Here is a 16846-nt window from a genome sequence, read left to right as displayed (position 1 = left end):
CAGCTGGAGCGTAAGCTCCTGGTAGGGCCTCCCATGCTGGATTGGTCGAAGGGTAGAGGCCAGACTAAATGTGGACCAACTCCCCCGGTGTTCAACAGGTTTATGTAGGGCCAACACCCCAGCCTAGAAAAAACTCACGTTACAGAAGCATCAACGACAGTTCAAAATCAACAAGACCTGGGAGAGGAAGGGCCTCTACATAGGAGGAGTATGACGCAGTACAGTGAAAGCCGGAAGGAAGCTGTAAGGCTGACCCCCTTTCTGACTCCTAGGAAAGCATCAAGGATTGTGACGTGGAACATCAGGACAATGTATGAAATGGGAAGAACAGTCCAAGTTGCACAGGAGATGAGGAAATACAACATCTGTCTGTTGGGGTTGAGTGAGACGAGGTGGCTACAGTCAGGACAGCTGAGACTGTCATCAGGAGAAACACTGCTGTACGCAGGACATGCGGAAGCTGACGCCCCCCACTCTGAGGGAGTGGCATTGATGATGAGTCTGGAAGCTCGGAGGGCACTCATCAGTTGGGAACCAGTCAGCTCACGCATCATCACAGGAACTTTTGCCACCAAGAAGAAGCAGATCAGAATGTATGTCATCCAGTGCTAAGCTCCTACAAATGAAGCTGAAGAGGAGATAAAGGATGACTTTTATTACCAGCTTCAAGCAGTGCTGGACAGAAGGGGAGCTAAAGACATCACAATCCTCATGGGTGACTTCAACACCAAGATTGGAGCAGATAACACAGGATATGAGGACGTTATGGGCATTCATGGACTTGGACAGATGAATGAAAATGGCGAGCGCTTTGCAGACCTGTGTTCCTTGAACGAGTTGGTGATTGGAGGAAGCATCTTTCCACACAAGCGAATTCACCTGGCCACATGGAGGTCTCCAGACCACATCACGGAAAACCAGATCAACCACATGTGTATCAGTAGGAAATTCAGGAGATCCTACCAGGAAGTACGGGTGATGCGAGGCGCCGATGTGTCGTCTGATCACCACCTGCTCCTGATGACAGCTAGGCTCAGACTCAAGAAGTTTCACACAACTACCAACACGCACACCAAGTACAACGTGGGAATTCTTAGAACCAAGGAGGTGCAGACGGCATTCCAGATCAGCCTTCAGAACCGGTTCCAGCCATTGCAGGAACCTGTTGAGGAGGGAGAGGTGGACATAGAGAGTCAATGGGAGCACATGAAGAAAGTTTGGCATGACACTTGTGAAGAAGTGCTGGGAAAGAAGAAAGTGCAGCACAAGGAGTGGATTTCTGAAGCCACCTTGAAGAAGATAGAAGCGAGGAAAGCAAAGAAAGCAGTGCTCAACATGAGCAAGACGAGGGCAGCAAAGGCAAAAGCACAAGAAGAGTACACGGCAGCAGAAAAGGAAGTCAAAAGCAGTGTGAAGAAGGACAAGAAGGACTATATTGACGACTTGGCCAAGCAAGGGGAAGAGGCAGCTGGACAAGGAAACATGAAAGACCTGTACATGGTGACAAAGAAACTTGCAGGCAAATTCCAGCAGATGGACAAGCCAGTGAAGGACAAGAGTGGGAACCTCCTCACAGCAACAGAGGAACAGCTGAGGAGATGGGTGGAACACTTCAATGAACTGCTTAATCGACCAGCACCAGAAGCACCACCAGACATCCCACCCACAGAGGCAGAGCTACCAATCAACTGTGAGAAACCTTCCAAGGCGGAGATCAAGAAGGCCATCAAGTCACTCAAGAATGGGAAGGCAGCAGGACCGGATGAGATTCCACCAGAAGCCATAAAAGCGGACCTGGACACAGTGGGTCATACATGCTGTATGACCTCTTTGGCAAGATCTGGGAAGAGGAGAAGATCCCAAATGACTGGAAGGAGGGAATTCTCATCAAGTTGCCGAAGAAAGGGGGCCTGACTGAATGCAACAACTATAGACCCTTTTCAGTCATGTGACCTTCGTAAACGCGACCGCCATTTTGGACATGTAGTGGACTTCGGCTCGAATCGGTTTGAATGCGAGGAAGGCGACAAACATAAAAGAAAAAGGACCGAGATGCAGAAAACTGTATTTACTAGTTTACTGTAATTATGATCTGGCAGCTATTTACACCGGATCCAGTGTAAATAGCTGCCGGAGCCAACGTCCGAGCTTGCCGGAGCGAGCTCTGGCCAGCCGCGAGCTAGCGCGCTCCGGAACCTCGGACGTTGGCTCCAGCAGCTATTTACACTGGATCCGGTGTAAATAGCTGCCAGATCATAATTACAGTAAACTAGAATGGAATGTTAACAGCAATGTAATGCCTTTTCTGGCTAATTTTATTCGTCTTACCTCCAACAAAGTGGTCACTACACAAGCGTTGGTATGCCGCTATCCATCTTCTCCATTGGTCAGCATCTACCGGGATCTGATAAAATAATAACCCTTGCCTTGTTTGTTGATGGTTACTACATCCAGGTGCACAACAATATAGTGGCATGATTGAAGTCTTGCTGAAAATAAACACTTTCTTTGCTGCCGTTCCTCAATGTTGGCTGTGGTAAACTACTGGTAGTACATGTCCAAAATGGCGGCTGCATTTGTCATGACATCACGTGAAAAGGGTCCATAGGGGAATCATGCTCCTATCTGTCCCTGGCAAGGTCCTGAACAGAGTGCTGTTGGAGAGGATGAAGGAGGTAGTGGATACCAAGCTCCGGGACGAACAGGCAGGATTTCGCAGCAACAGATCCTGCACGGACCAGATCGCCAGCCTGCACATCATCGTGGAGCAGTCCCTGGAGTGGAATTCCCCCCTCTACATCAACTTCATAGACTATGAGAAGACATTTGACAGCATGGACAGAGAGACGCTGTGGAAGCTACTGCAGCATTATGGAGTCCCCAGGAAGCTGATCTCACTCATCCAGTGCACGTACCAAGGCATGACCTGCAGAGTGGCACATGCAGGTCAACTGTCAGCAAGTTTTGAGGTTCGAACCGGAGTACAACAGGGGTGCCTACTTTCTCCACTCCTTTTCCTCCTGGTCATTGACTGGATCATGAGGACCACAACAAAAGGCAGGAACAACAGAATACAGTGGATACTCTGGTCGCAGCTGGATGACCTGGATTTTGCTGACGACCTGGCGCTCCTGTCGCACAACCACAGACAGATGCAGGACAAGACCACGCGCCTAGTAGAAACATCAGCAGGGACAGGGCTCAAGATCAACAGCAGGAAAACCGAGTTGATGAAGATCAACACGACGGCCAATACACCAGTCACTGTTGATGGGGAGCCAGTCAAGGAGACAGAGTCGTTTGTCTACCTGGGGAGCGTGGTGGACAGGCAGGGAGGCACGGACCGTGACGTGACTGCCAGGATTGGAAAGGCAAGAGCAGCCTTCATTATGCTGAAGAACATCTGGGCATCAAAGGTGATCAGCAAGGCCACAAAGATGCGCATCTTCAACTCCAACGTCAAGTCAGTACTACTCTATGGCTCTGAGACATGGAGGATGACCAAGGCGACACAACAGAAGATCCAGACCTTCATCAACACATGTCTGAGGTGAATCTTCAACATCAGGTGGCCAGAGAAAATCACGAACGAGGAGCTGTGGCAGAGAGCAGGTCAGGAGGCAGTTTCCAGCCAGATGCTGAGGAGGAAGTGGGGCTGGATTGGACACACCCTCAGGAAGCCAGCATCCAGCATCACACGCCAAGCCTTAACCTGGAACCCGCAAGGGAAGAGGAAGAGGGGCCGGCCCAGGAACAGCTGGAGGCGCGACACTGACGCAGAACTGCAGAGGATGGGAACCAACTGGACAGGTGTGGGAAGGACAGCCCAGAGTCAAGTCAGATGGTGAAGCGTTGTTGATGGCCTATGCTCCCCAGTGGGCAATGGGCTTAAGTAAGTAAGTACCTAAAACACTGAAAAATAGCATGTGTTACCTGTCCCCGCACTCTAACTTTATACTTAACTATGAAATATTATGATTAAAATCCTTCAGAAACAGTATTTGTTTTGCACTATTGTGTGACTCCATATCCTATCCATGGTTTAAATATATTTTTTCATAAGAAATCCACAATATCTTAGTTAAAATACACATTTTAGTCGTGTCCCTGGGTTTTCACTCAGTCCTGTTACCCAAACATATTACCCCATCTGATAAATTTGGAACATTCCATAAATCACATGCTCAACAGGAAGTAATATCAGTTGTGTCTTCTGAAGGCCATGGGAAGACCAAAAGTTAGTTCTCTCATTTACTTTTCTGTATATTTGATGATTTTTTAACTTTGACTGATAAGGTCAATGTCAACATACTGTCCTGTTACTTAAATTATTTCTTAGATGATATTTGTTTATTTTAAAAATACAGATTTTTGGTAAATCACTAGAATGTGCTAAGTGTGGTCATGCTATTAGCGATGATGCCATGTGGCTTAATTCCATGTATTAGCTAATCCTAGGCTAAAAACTCAGTCCTGTTACTGTCAGAGTTTTGGTAACAGGACTGAAAAAAATGCAGCCATCTTTGACTTCCAAACCTTGTAACGTAGCCTGAGGTTGACCAATACTTATTTTGAATAGTTAAATATGTGTGTTATTATAATCAGTGTTGAAAAGATATAACAAATTAAGTTTAATTTGGGAGTGGTACAACAAGCAAATGGCACCCATTCGGTGGAATGTCCCAATTGCTGGCCAGCTTTTTGCATGTCTCCACTGGTATTTTTGCCCATTCATCTTTAGCGATGAGCTCCAACTCTTTCAAGTTGGAGGGTCTCCTTGCCATCACCCTGATTTTTAGCTCCCTCCACAGATTCTCAATTGGATTTAAGTCAGAACTCTGGCTGGGCCACTGCAAAACGTTAATGTTTTTGTCTGCTAACCATTTCTTCACCACTTTTGCTGTGTGTTTTGGGTCGTTGTCGTGCTGAAATGTCCACTGGAGCCCAAGGCCAAGTTTCTCTGCAAACCGCCTGATGTTGTTGTTGAGAATCCTGATGTACAGCTCTTTTTTCATGGTGCCGTTTACTGTGATTAGGTTCCCTGGTCCATTGGCTGAAAAACACCCCCAAAGCATTAGGTTCCCACCACCATGTTTGACAGTGGGGATGGTGTTCTTAGGGTTGAAGGCTTCTCCTTTTTTACACCAAATGAAGGACACATCATTGTGGCCAAACAATTCAATTTTTGTTTCATCTGACCATAAAACAGAAGACCAGAAGTCTTCCTCTTTGTCCAGATGAGCATTTGCAAAGGCCAAGCGGGCTTTTGTGTGCCTTATCTGAAGAAGTGGCGTCCTCCTTGGTCTACGTCCGTGGAACCTACAGTAGCAGTGTGCAGTGTCCATTGGACTGTCTGCCTTGAGATCTTGCCACCAGCAGAGCCCAGATTCACCAGGATGGCCTTGGTGGTGATCCTTGGATTCTTTTTCACCTCTCTCACTATCCTCCTGCCCAGCACAGGAGGATAGTGAGAGAGGTGAAAAAGAATTTTTTCTACAATGATGCCTCTTGTACATCATCTTATTATCTTTTGGGAGAAGCCTGTGTCATTTCTGGTCAAAAAAAAACTTGCTGGTTGAATAAAAGTAACTTTTTGGCTTCCGACCACGTCCTCTGAAATTCTCCACAGTGCGGAACGTCTTGTATTTTTTAATAATACTTTGCACTGTAGCCACTGGAACTTGAAAACATTTAGATATGGCCTTATAGCCCTTTTCTGACTTGTGAACAGCCACAATGCGCAACCACAGGTCCTCAGTAAGCTCCTTTGTCTTAGTCATGACTGTCCACAAACCAACTGCAGAGAGCTGCTGTTTTTCACCTGTTGAGTTGATTAAAACAGCTGTTCCCAATTAATCAGGGTAGTTAGGATGCTTTAGAACAGCTTGGACTATATGGAATGGTATAGAACTTTGGATTTTCCCATAGACTGTGACAGTTTGCAAAGGGTATGAATAATTTTGGACATGCCACTTTTTGTTCAAATGTAAATAAAAGCTAAGAAATAATTTTTTCCACAATGATGCCTCTTGTACATCGTCTTATTATCTTTTGGGAGAAGCCTGTGTCATTTCCTGTCAAAAAAAAAACTTGCTGGTTGAATAAAAGTAACTTTAAGTCCAAATTTGCCAGGGGTATGAATAATTTCGGGCTTGACTGTATATATATATCCATTATCTGTAGCCACTTATCCTGTGCAGGGTCGCAGGCAAGCTGGAGCCTATCCCAGCTGACTATGGGGGAGAGGCGAGGTACACCTTGGACAAGTCACCAGATCATCACAGGGCTGACACATAGAGACAAACAACCATTCACACTCACACCTACAGTCAATTTAGAGCCACCAATTAGCCTAACCTGCATGTCTTTGGACTGTGGGGGAAACCAGAGCACCCGGAGGAAACCCACGCAGACACGGGGAGAACATGCAAACTCCACACAGAAAGGCCCTAGTTGGCCACTGGGCTCAAACCCAGGACCTTCTTGCTGTGAGGTGACAGTGCTAACCACTACACCACCGTGCCACCTATATAACGATGTATGTTGTACAATCATTCTGCCACAAAATTCAGTTTTCACAAATGAACAGTTCAAAGAAATCATTGAAAGCCCAATATTGCCATGACATTCATGTCCATGTATGTAAATTTCTGACCACAACTGTATATATACAGTGTTTTATGGTAACTACCTTGAGATGGCTACACTATAGATCTGCTGTGCATTATGGATAGTGTGAAAATGTTGAGCAGCAACTGTACTAATTGGGCTGTTTCAGTATTATTTTTTCCAAGTTCACATGGACCAAATGAAAGGAGGTTGTGGACCTTGTGTTTGACACATGTGGCATAATGCATCCTTCTGATTAGCTTAACTTTTTGGAATAATGAGAAAGAATGCTTTGAGACAGTTAGGTTCCCATTCAGTAACTTTGTGCTCTCTATGGTACTGCCTCTGGTGCTACTACCTCTGCCTCTACCTCTGATTACATGTGACTATCATAGCGAAATCTGAAGTCACTGCAGTTCTTTTTGTCTACTTCTAACAGTCACACAAAAGCAGTAATAAATTGATGGAGAATGAGAGAATGATTAAATAGAAATAATGTATCAGATTAATTAGTGAGAGCCTAATTTGGTTTTAGTAAAAAGTTTTTGTTGAAAAAAATTATATGTTCTAATGTTACATTGTCTGTGATGACCTGGTGACTTGTCCAGGGTGTACCCCACCTTTCGCCCCGTAGTCAGCTGGGATAGGCTCCAGCTTGCCTGCGACCCTGTAGAACAGGATAAAGCGGCTAGAGATAATGAGATGAGATGAGATGAGATGTTACATTGTGTTTAGGAGAATAATTTATTCTGTGATGAAATGGTGTCTTGGCCAAAATGTATTCCTCCCTGCAATTTTTCCAGGATACTGAAGATTAATAAAAATTTGAAGAAAGATTTCATGCTTGGCGGCACGGTGTTAGCACTGTCACCTCACAGAGAGAAGGTTCTAGGTTCAAGCCCAGTGGCCGAAGGGGGCCTTTCCGTGTGGAGTTTGCATGTTCTCCCCGTGTCTGTGTGGGTTTCCTCCGGGTGCTCTGGTTTCCCCCACAGTCCAAAGACATGCAGGTTAGGTTAAGTGGTGACTCTAAATTGACCATAGGTGTGAGTGTGAATGGTTGTTTGTCTCTATGTGTCAGCCCTGTGATGATCTGGTGACTTGTCCAGGGTGTACACTGTCTCTTGCCCATAGTCAGCTGGGATAGGCTCCAGCTTGCCCGCGACCCTGCACAGGATAAGTGGTTCCGGATAATGGGTATACTTCATGTTTTGAAATTTCAGCCTGAAATGGTGTTCCATTAAAACTTTCCTTTTTAGAGCAGAACTGTTTCATTAATGTTGCATGCATAATGGAATATTCATGAGACTCTCTTTTTTAGGAACTTCATGTTGTTAAAATTGTAGGATTTTCTCTATTCCACATGCTTATGTCTTTCATGCAATACTCAGTTTATTGCATATCCATTACATACAAAGTGGATGCCTCAGACGGTCCAAATTCTCACAGTGGGACACTCCAATGCTGACTGTGCCATAAGTTCTCAAGCATGGATATGATATTTATAAATCATCTTGAGATACTAAGTGCTATATTAAAAACAAATCATGCAAGTATTTAATCAGCCAATCATATGGCAGCAGCACAATTCATAAAATCATGCAGCTACAGGTCAAGACCTTCAGATAATATTCAGATTAAATATTGGAATGAGGAATAAGTGTGATCACTGTGAATTTAACTGTGGCCTGGTTGTTGGTGACAGATGGGCTGGTTTGAGTATTTTAGAAACTACTATGCACAACAGTTTCTAGAGTTTACACAGAATGGTGTGTGTGTGTGGGGGGGAATCCAGTAAGCAGCAGTTCTGTGGCTGGAAACACCTTGTTGATGAGAGAAGTCAGAGGAAAATGGCGAGAGTTCTTGTAGATGACAGGAAGGCTATGGTAACTCGAATTACCACTCCACAACTGTGGTGAACAGAAAAGCATCTCAAAATGGACATGTTGAACCCTGAGGTGTGTAGGTTACAGCAGAAGACCACATCGAATTCCAATACTGTCAGCCAAGAACAGGAATCTGAAGCTACAGTGGGCACAGATTCTCCCACATGGACAAACAAGGATTGGAGAAATGTCACCTTGTCTCATTAATCTCACTTTCTAGGGCAACATGCACATGGAAGGGCCAGGATTTGGAGTCAACGGCATGAATCTACAGACCCAACCTGCATTTTGTCAAAAGCTCAGGCTGATTTAGTTATATAATAATGTAAGGAATGTTTTCTTGGCACACATTGAGCCCCCTCAGTATGTACGTACTGAGCATTGAATGCCACAGCCTATCTGAGTATCAATGCTGGCTGTGTGCATCCCTTTATTGCTGCAATTTTCCCACCTTTTAATGACTTCTTACTGCATAATACTGCAGGCTCCTCCTGTTCAGAGGAGCCTGTTCAGTGACAGAATGCTCCTTCCCAAGTGCAGGACGAACAGACTTAAAAACTCCTTTGTCCCTCACACCTTCAGACTGCACAACTCCTCTCGGGGGGGGGGGGGGGGTTTAACAGGAGGACAGAGGACAGGAAGGAGCAGTAGCCTAGCCTGACAAAAAGCAATACTGGACAATGTGCAATATAAATGTGCAATATAATGTGTAATACCTCTCCTGCTGGACTTTTTTTCTTCCCATATCTTATTCTTTTTTATATTTGTATATGTAAATACTTAATTTAATTTATCTAGAAGTTTTCTCTATTTTTTATTCTCTGTTTATCCTGTAATGATGCTGCTGGAATTTTAATTTCCCTAAGGGAACCCTCCCAAAGGGATCAATAAAGTTCTATCTAATCTAATCTAAACCATGTTACAAAGACCCATTACAAAGCCTTTGTCTCAAACTGGTTCCATGAACATGATAATGAGTTCAGTGTACTTCACTGGTCTCCCCAGTCACCAGATTTGAATCCAATAGATCACCTTTGGGATGTGGTAGAATGGGAGATTCTCAGCATGAATGTTCTCACTGTTCTCTACATGAACCAGGATATCAAAGGAATGTTTGCAGCACCTTGTAGAATCCATGCCTAAAAAAGTGATGCTGTACTGAGAGCAAAGTGGGGTTCTATCCTGTACTAGTAGGGTGTCCCTAATAAAGTGGCTGGTGAGTGTATATAGAGGTTAAGTGGCTGGTGAGTGTATATAGAGGTTGACTAATTTACAATTTGATCTTTTGCTTGAGAATTCCCAGTGAGATAGTTTAAGATGTTTTTGCTAATATTTTATCTTATAGAAATATTTGAATGGTAAATTAATTATGTCTAAGTTCACACTCTACTTACAACATATTCAATTTAGACATTACTAAATTTCACAGATTAATTTGCATGTTGGTGCAGCAGGCATTGTTGCTGCCTCACAGCTTCAGGGTCCCTGTTTTGCCATGGGTTTCCTCCTGATTCTCTGGTTTCATCACACCTCACAAAAGCATGGTGAGCTGACTAGTCTAAAATTAGTGTGTATGAAAGTGTTTGATTTGACTGGCATCCCATTCAGGATGTATTCCTACCTGCCACCCAATGTTCCTGGGATAGGTTCAGGATACAACATGATGCTAACCAGGATAGAGTGGTTACTGAAGGTTAATGAATGAATGTAGAAGTTGGAAACAATCTACAATATATACTGTAGACTATTATTATACATATGGGCCACTTTTTCCATTGAATAAAAACATATATTCTATTCCCTTCTAGTGGGTTTATTCCTCACGTGCAATATTGTTATCATATCGCTTATCCTCCATGTATTACACTACTCTCCCCAATGGAGAATGAGCATGCAATATTGTTAAAATATTGCACATTGTTAAGACAACACGATGTCACACGTCAGAGCTCATGTGACTATCCAATGATAAAACTTTTCTGCTGCCCATGCGCACAATCATTTCTTTGTCTGCCAGGAAAGAGAGAAGACAAGGCTAATCCAGTGCTACTGCTAGGATTAAGCACTAAATAAACTGAAAACTGAAACTAAAGACATGCTGAACACCCAAAAGGCTACCAAAACTTCATTATATACTCTTCACGCATATGTACAATAGAAAAACATACAAATGGACATAAAAAAACTGGAAAAGAGACACATTGGAGATGTAAAACTTCCGCACTAGCGATTGACTGTGACAGTTTGTAAACAAGCATGGCCGTGAGGTTTCCTTTTTTAAAAGTGGAAGATTTTAAGATAACTTTGGCTGGAATGGAATATATCTGATATACCACTCAATGCCAACCAATATCATTTATATATGTGCTTTAACAATATAAATTAAATGTCAACACATGCAATATTTTCCCAGGATGTCCTTGGCCCATAGAGCTGAGTCAACTAGTATAATTGATAAGGTGCTTTTACAGAGAATCAGCACTATGTAGAGAAGGTAAAGTGTGTGTTGACTTGTACTTGCTACATATTGAGAACCAGAATACGTTTTTCCCAACATTTTTGGGAAGTGAGGACTTAGGCTGGTCCTCACTTCTACAAAGTGCTGTTTGAGGGTTAAGACTTAGTTTTAGGGTTCAGGTTAGAATTAGGTTAGGGTTAGGGTAAGGGCTGGGGTTAAGCATTTAGTTGGGATGGTTAAGGTTAGGGTAAGGGGCTAAGGAATGTATTACAGTGGTGCTTGAAAGTTTGTGAACCCTTTAGAATTTTCTATATTTCTGCATAAATATGACCTAAAACATCATCAGATTTTCACACAAGTCCTAAAAGTAGATAAAGAGAACCCAGTTGAACAAATGAGACAAACATATTATACTTGGCCATTTATTTATTGAGGAAAATGATCCAATATTACATATCTGTGAGTGGCAAAAGTATGTGAACCTTTGCTTTCAGTATCTGGTGTGACCCCCTTGTGCAGCAATAACTGCAGCTAAACATTTCTGGTAACTGTTGATCAGTCCTGCACACTGGCTTGGAGGAATTTTAGCCCATTCCTCCATACAAAACAGCTTCAACTCTGGGATGTTGTTGGGTTTAGTCACTTGAACTGCTCGCTTCAGGTCCTTCCACAACATTTTGATTGGATTAAGGCCAGGACTTTGACTTGGCCATTCCAAAACATTAACTTTATTCTTCTTTAACCATTCTTTGGTAGAATGAATTGTGTGCTTAGGGTCATTGTCTTGCTGCATGACCCACCTTCTCTTGAGATTCAGTTCATGGACAGATGTCCTGACATTCTGCTTTAGAATTTGCTGGTACAGTATAATTCAGAATTCATTGCTCCAACAATGATGGTAAGCTGTCCTGGCCCAGATGCAGCAAAACAGGCCCAAACCATGATACTACCACCACCATGTTTCACAGATGGGATAAGGTTCGTATACTGGAATGCAGTGTTTTCCTTTCTCCAAGCATAACGCTTCTCATTTAAACAAAAAAGTTCTATTTTGGTCTCATCCGTCCACAAACCATTTTTCCAATAGCCTTCTGGCTTGTCCACATGATCTTTACCAAACTGCAGACGACCAGTAATGTTCTTTTTGGAGAGCAGTGGCTTTCTCCTTGCAACCCTGCCCTGCACACCATCGATGTTCAGTGTTCTACTGATGGTGGACTCATGAACATTAACATTAGCCAATGTGAGAGAGGCCTTCAGTTGCTTAGAAGTTACCCTGGAGTCCTTTGTGACCTCACTGACTATTGACATGTGACCTCACTGACATGACTATTACATGCCTTGCTCTTGGAGTGATCTTTGTTGGTCAACCACTCCTGGGGAGGGTAACAATGGTCTTGAATTTCCTCCATTTGTACACAATCTGTCTGACTGTGGATTAGTGGAGTCCAAACTCTTTAGAGATGGTTTTGTAACCTTTTCCAGCCTGATGAGCATCAACAACGCTTTTTCTGAGGTCCTCAGAAAACTCCTTTGATCATGCCATGATACACTTCCACAAACATGTGTTGTGAAGATCAGACTTTGATAGATCCCTGTTCTTTAAATAAAACAGGGTGCCCACTCACACCTGATTGTCATCCCATTGATTGAAAACACCTGACTCTAATTTCACCTTCAAATTAACTGCTAATCCTAGAGGTTCACATACTTTTGCCACTCACAGATATGTAATATTGTATCATTTTCCTCAATAAATACATGACCAAGTATAATATTTTTGTCTCATTTGTTTAACTGGGTTCTCTTTATCTACTTTTAGGACTTGTGTGAAAATCTGATGATGTTTTAGGTCATATTTATGAGTCATTCTATAATTAGGGGTACATTTCATGTAAAGCAAAATCTCAAAATATCAGTATTCTTTTTCAATAAATAACCTATATGTTTCCATGGTATATACATTCAAGTTCCTAAACAAATTAATTGCCAAGCTTAATCTTAAATTACTTTTAAAATATTTAATGAAAATGAACATTTGATTGTTTATTTTGTCAACCGTGTTACGGACAAATGTTATGTCATCTTAAACATATATAAAAATACTACACATTTGAAAACACATTTGTTTGAAAGTGCTTAAGTCCATTAACAAGATGTTTTTAATTAATCTGTACAACTGTTATGGAAAAATATGAATTTTGAGCTTCATAAATAGGATTTTATGGTTCACTGTGATGCAGAATGACACTTTTTTCAACATAAATCCTTGTTACGTCAAATTTAGAGTTGTTCTCCCTCCTTATACAAGACTTCCCTATCCAGAGATAATACCCAATCTTTTGTTTTACAGTTCATCAAACACATAAGAGATTTATAGCACAAACACTTGCAACACAGTTGACATGCAATGTAACACAATTGACGGGAGTAACACAGTTGACAGGGCAGAAGAACAAGAGGACACTTTTTAGGATAAAAAGAGCTTTTTATTGTTTTAAATTTAACTACAAATAAGCTGATGAATTCAGGTGAACTGTTAAAACAACATTTAGACACAATTTCAGAGAAACGTAGCTTATTTAACAAATTGAACATATTAAATCATTCTGTTTGTTTGTCTGTCAATATGAAGATTAAGTGACAAAAACATACTCCTCTTCAACTGTGTCATAGCTGATGGGTAACACAGTTGACGGTAACACAGTTGACATTTCGGCCATTTTTAGAGTGTTGTGCTAACTGCAGACCTCAGAGCTTTCACTACAAGACCTTCATCAATTCATATTTTTATTATCTTTAGCTGTATACTTTGTAAATACAATTTCTAAATCAGGTTTATATGAATATGTTGACAACACAGTTGACAGACAATTAACCCTCTCTCGGACTATACAACAGTATTGATGAAAATATTGAAGAAGTGAACTCAAAACTTACCACACGGTCTTCAAATTTCCCACCAAAGAGGATATGACATCACATGATGTTGGTCACATGACTTAGGACCAAACCATTTGCTGATTTATGGGGGGGGGGGTTTTCAGTGGGTAACACAGTTGACATAAGTTTCTCGGACGCACACAAAATTCTTCATTTAATTTATAATATAAAGCATTTTAGGCTTTTAAACACTTTTGTCATATTATAATAATTACCATGAATAAATATTTGTAAAAATTTTAAACAAAAACCTTTTTTTAAAATGTAAATATGAAGACCAAACCTGACATTTGGAAAATCGGACAGCATAAAAACACCAAATTCCAGTATTATAAATGCATTTTTGCAGAGTAAAATGATGTAATTTGTTGACTTTTTGTATTATATAAAAGAAAAATGTGTGCTAATGTACAAAAGATCATTGGCTGAAGTTAATAGTTAGTGAAATTGACAAATACAGCACATGGACTTGAGATGTACCCCTAATTATAGAATGACTCTTATGCAGAAATATAGAAAATTCTAAAGGGTTCACAAACTTCAAGCACCACTGTATGTCATTGAGAATCCCCATGAAGATAGAAGGACAAGAATGTGTGTATGTGCATTTGTGTGCACACAGTATATAAATATAGTTTTATATTTATCATAATCATTATTATTAGTAGTAGTAGTAGTAGTGGGTGGCACGGTGGTGTAGTGGTTAGCGCTGTCGCCTCACAGCAAGAAGGTCCTGGGTTTGAGCCCCGGGGCCGGCGAGGGCCTTTCTGTGTGGAGTTTGCATGTTCTCCCCGTGTCTGCGTGGGTTTCCTCCGGGTGCTCCGGTTTCCCCCACAGTCCAAAGACATGCAGGTTAGGTTAACTGGTGACTCTAAATTGACCGTAGGTGTGAATGGTTGTCTGTGTCTATGTGTCAGCCCTGTGATGACCTGGCGACTTGTCCAGGGTGTACCCCGCCTTTCGCCCGTAGTCAGCTGGGATAGGCTCCAGCTTGCCTGCGACCCTGTAGAAGGATAAAGCGGCTAGAGATAATGAGGTGAGATTATTATTATTAGTAGTAGTAGTACATTCACAGCTACTTCTTAGTCACTTTTCTCCTTGGCTCCTTAGAAAGGAAGAAATTAAAATACTAATATTTACCCTCAAAGATAATTGGTGGTGGCAAAACATATTCCAAGCATATGGATTTGAATGATTCTGTCTGATTCTTTTCCACTAGAGGACAGTACTGTTCACCTGTAGCCAAGACTGTTTGCCATTTCTGCAGTTAATCATGGCAAATTCAAAAACTGTGCACAAGGTTAACCAGCTGATATTTTACTAGTATTGCAATGACAGTAACAGAGTTCACATACATCACTTTCAAAACTAAGTCACTTGAAACATTTCTGAATCTTCCCACAAATTTCAACAAATGATCAATGGACATTATTATATTTTCATTTGTACTTTGTAGACACGTAAGCATAAATCAAAGTCCAGTTACCACAAAGCACAGCTGTTTGATCTTATGCTTTGTCTTTCCTTTTTTTTTTTAATGTCTCACCTGCTAAGTTCAGGCAAAAGGGGTCAATGGTAACCATGGTAACCATGGCTCCCACAAACCCTTTTGTATAGAAATCCATGTCTCAGGGCAGCTAAAAGTTGCTTCTTGTTGTCCGTGAATATCTCTGTCTGTACGGTTGAAAATGAAATGCATCATAAGGAAGTTGTTATATTCATATTTAAATTTCATCGTATGCTTTTGGGTAAATAAATAAATAAATAAGTTCTTCTACAGTGAAGCACACATATAGAGACCAAAAGAGTTAACTTATTTTTCTTATATTTTATTGAATCTTCTCTACTATTTTTTTTCTCAGTCCACATTTTCATATTAGTCACTACTATGTTAGACCAGTTTCCCCTTCACTGCAATAGCAGTCAACTACTTAAGAGCTCAAACCCAGACCTTCCCTCCAACTCTCCTCTACTGCAAATTCCCCATGAAAGTACATGCCTGTCTTTATAAAATGATGTGATTTCTGGAATTTTAAATGTCACTTTGGGCATCATAATATTTAAATGTTGATGATTGACATGAATTTGGAAGGAGGAATAAGACAAGAATGCACAACATTTTTGAATGTTGTATGCTCACTGATTGCATCAGCCATGCTTTTGTTATTAGATTAATTATTAGTCAGTCATTGTTGGAACTTAACATGCCAAGACATTATGCTCTGACAGTCATATTGCCCTGAGCGATACATTAAGTATCCAGACAGTCCATACAGGTAAGATTATTAAAAGAGATGTAGAGTTGGCACTGTGGTTGGAGCTCTCATTAGAAACACATCTCTAACTCTATCTGTACATCAAACACAGTTTTCTTTTTTTTTTGTAATACTAAAAAACAAATGAACATTAATTATTATAAGAAGAGCTTGATCTCATCTCATTGGCAAATGAACATCACAAAAATTAAAATAACATCTAAAAAAAAAGGCCACAATGCTAAACAGTATGTCACCTTCCAGTGGTGTTTGTTGGAAAAGAGGAGCAGTTCAGAAAGACCCAGAACTGAATGAAGTGAGTACACAGAATAATGCCAAAATGTCTGATAGTGTTGTGTGCTGAGAGAGAGAGAGAGAGAGAGAGAGAGAGAGAGAGAGAGAGAGAGAGAGAGAGAGATGAGACAAGTAAACAGAATGAGAGGACTTTCGAAGTGACCACATTTAAAAGACGGGTAGACGTGGAAAGAAGATACGGTGTGGGTTACTGTAGGTGCTTTTGGTGAGAATACAAAGTACTTGAGGAAGTGTGCAGGACAGAAGGCACAGTGGCTTGGAGCGTAATCTTTAACGACCACCACGTCAGGAGCTACCAAACTCATAAGGTGCTCTACACACAAAACATCACATGCACATTTACATAGTAAGGCCAGCAGTAACAATCAGTACCCATCTCTATC

The sequence above is a fragment of the Neoarius graeffei genome, chromosome 3 (assembly GCF_027579695.1).
Source record: "Neoarius graeffei isolate fNeoGra1 chromosome 3, fNeoGra1.pri, whole genome shotgun sequence".
NCBI lineage: Eukaryota > Metazoa > Chordata > Actinopteri > Siluriformes > Ariidae > Neoarius > Neoarius graeffei.
The sequence above is the reverse complement of the archived record's forward strand: the minus strand, read 5'-3'. Positions refer to the sequence as shown.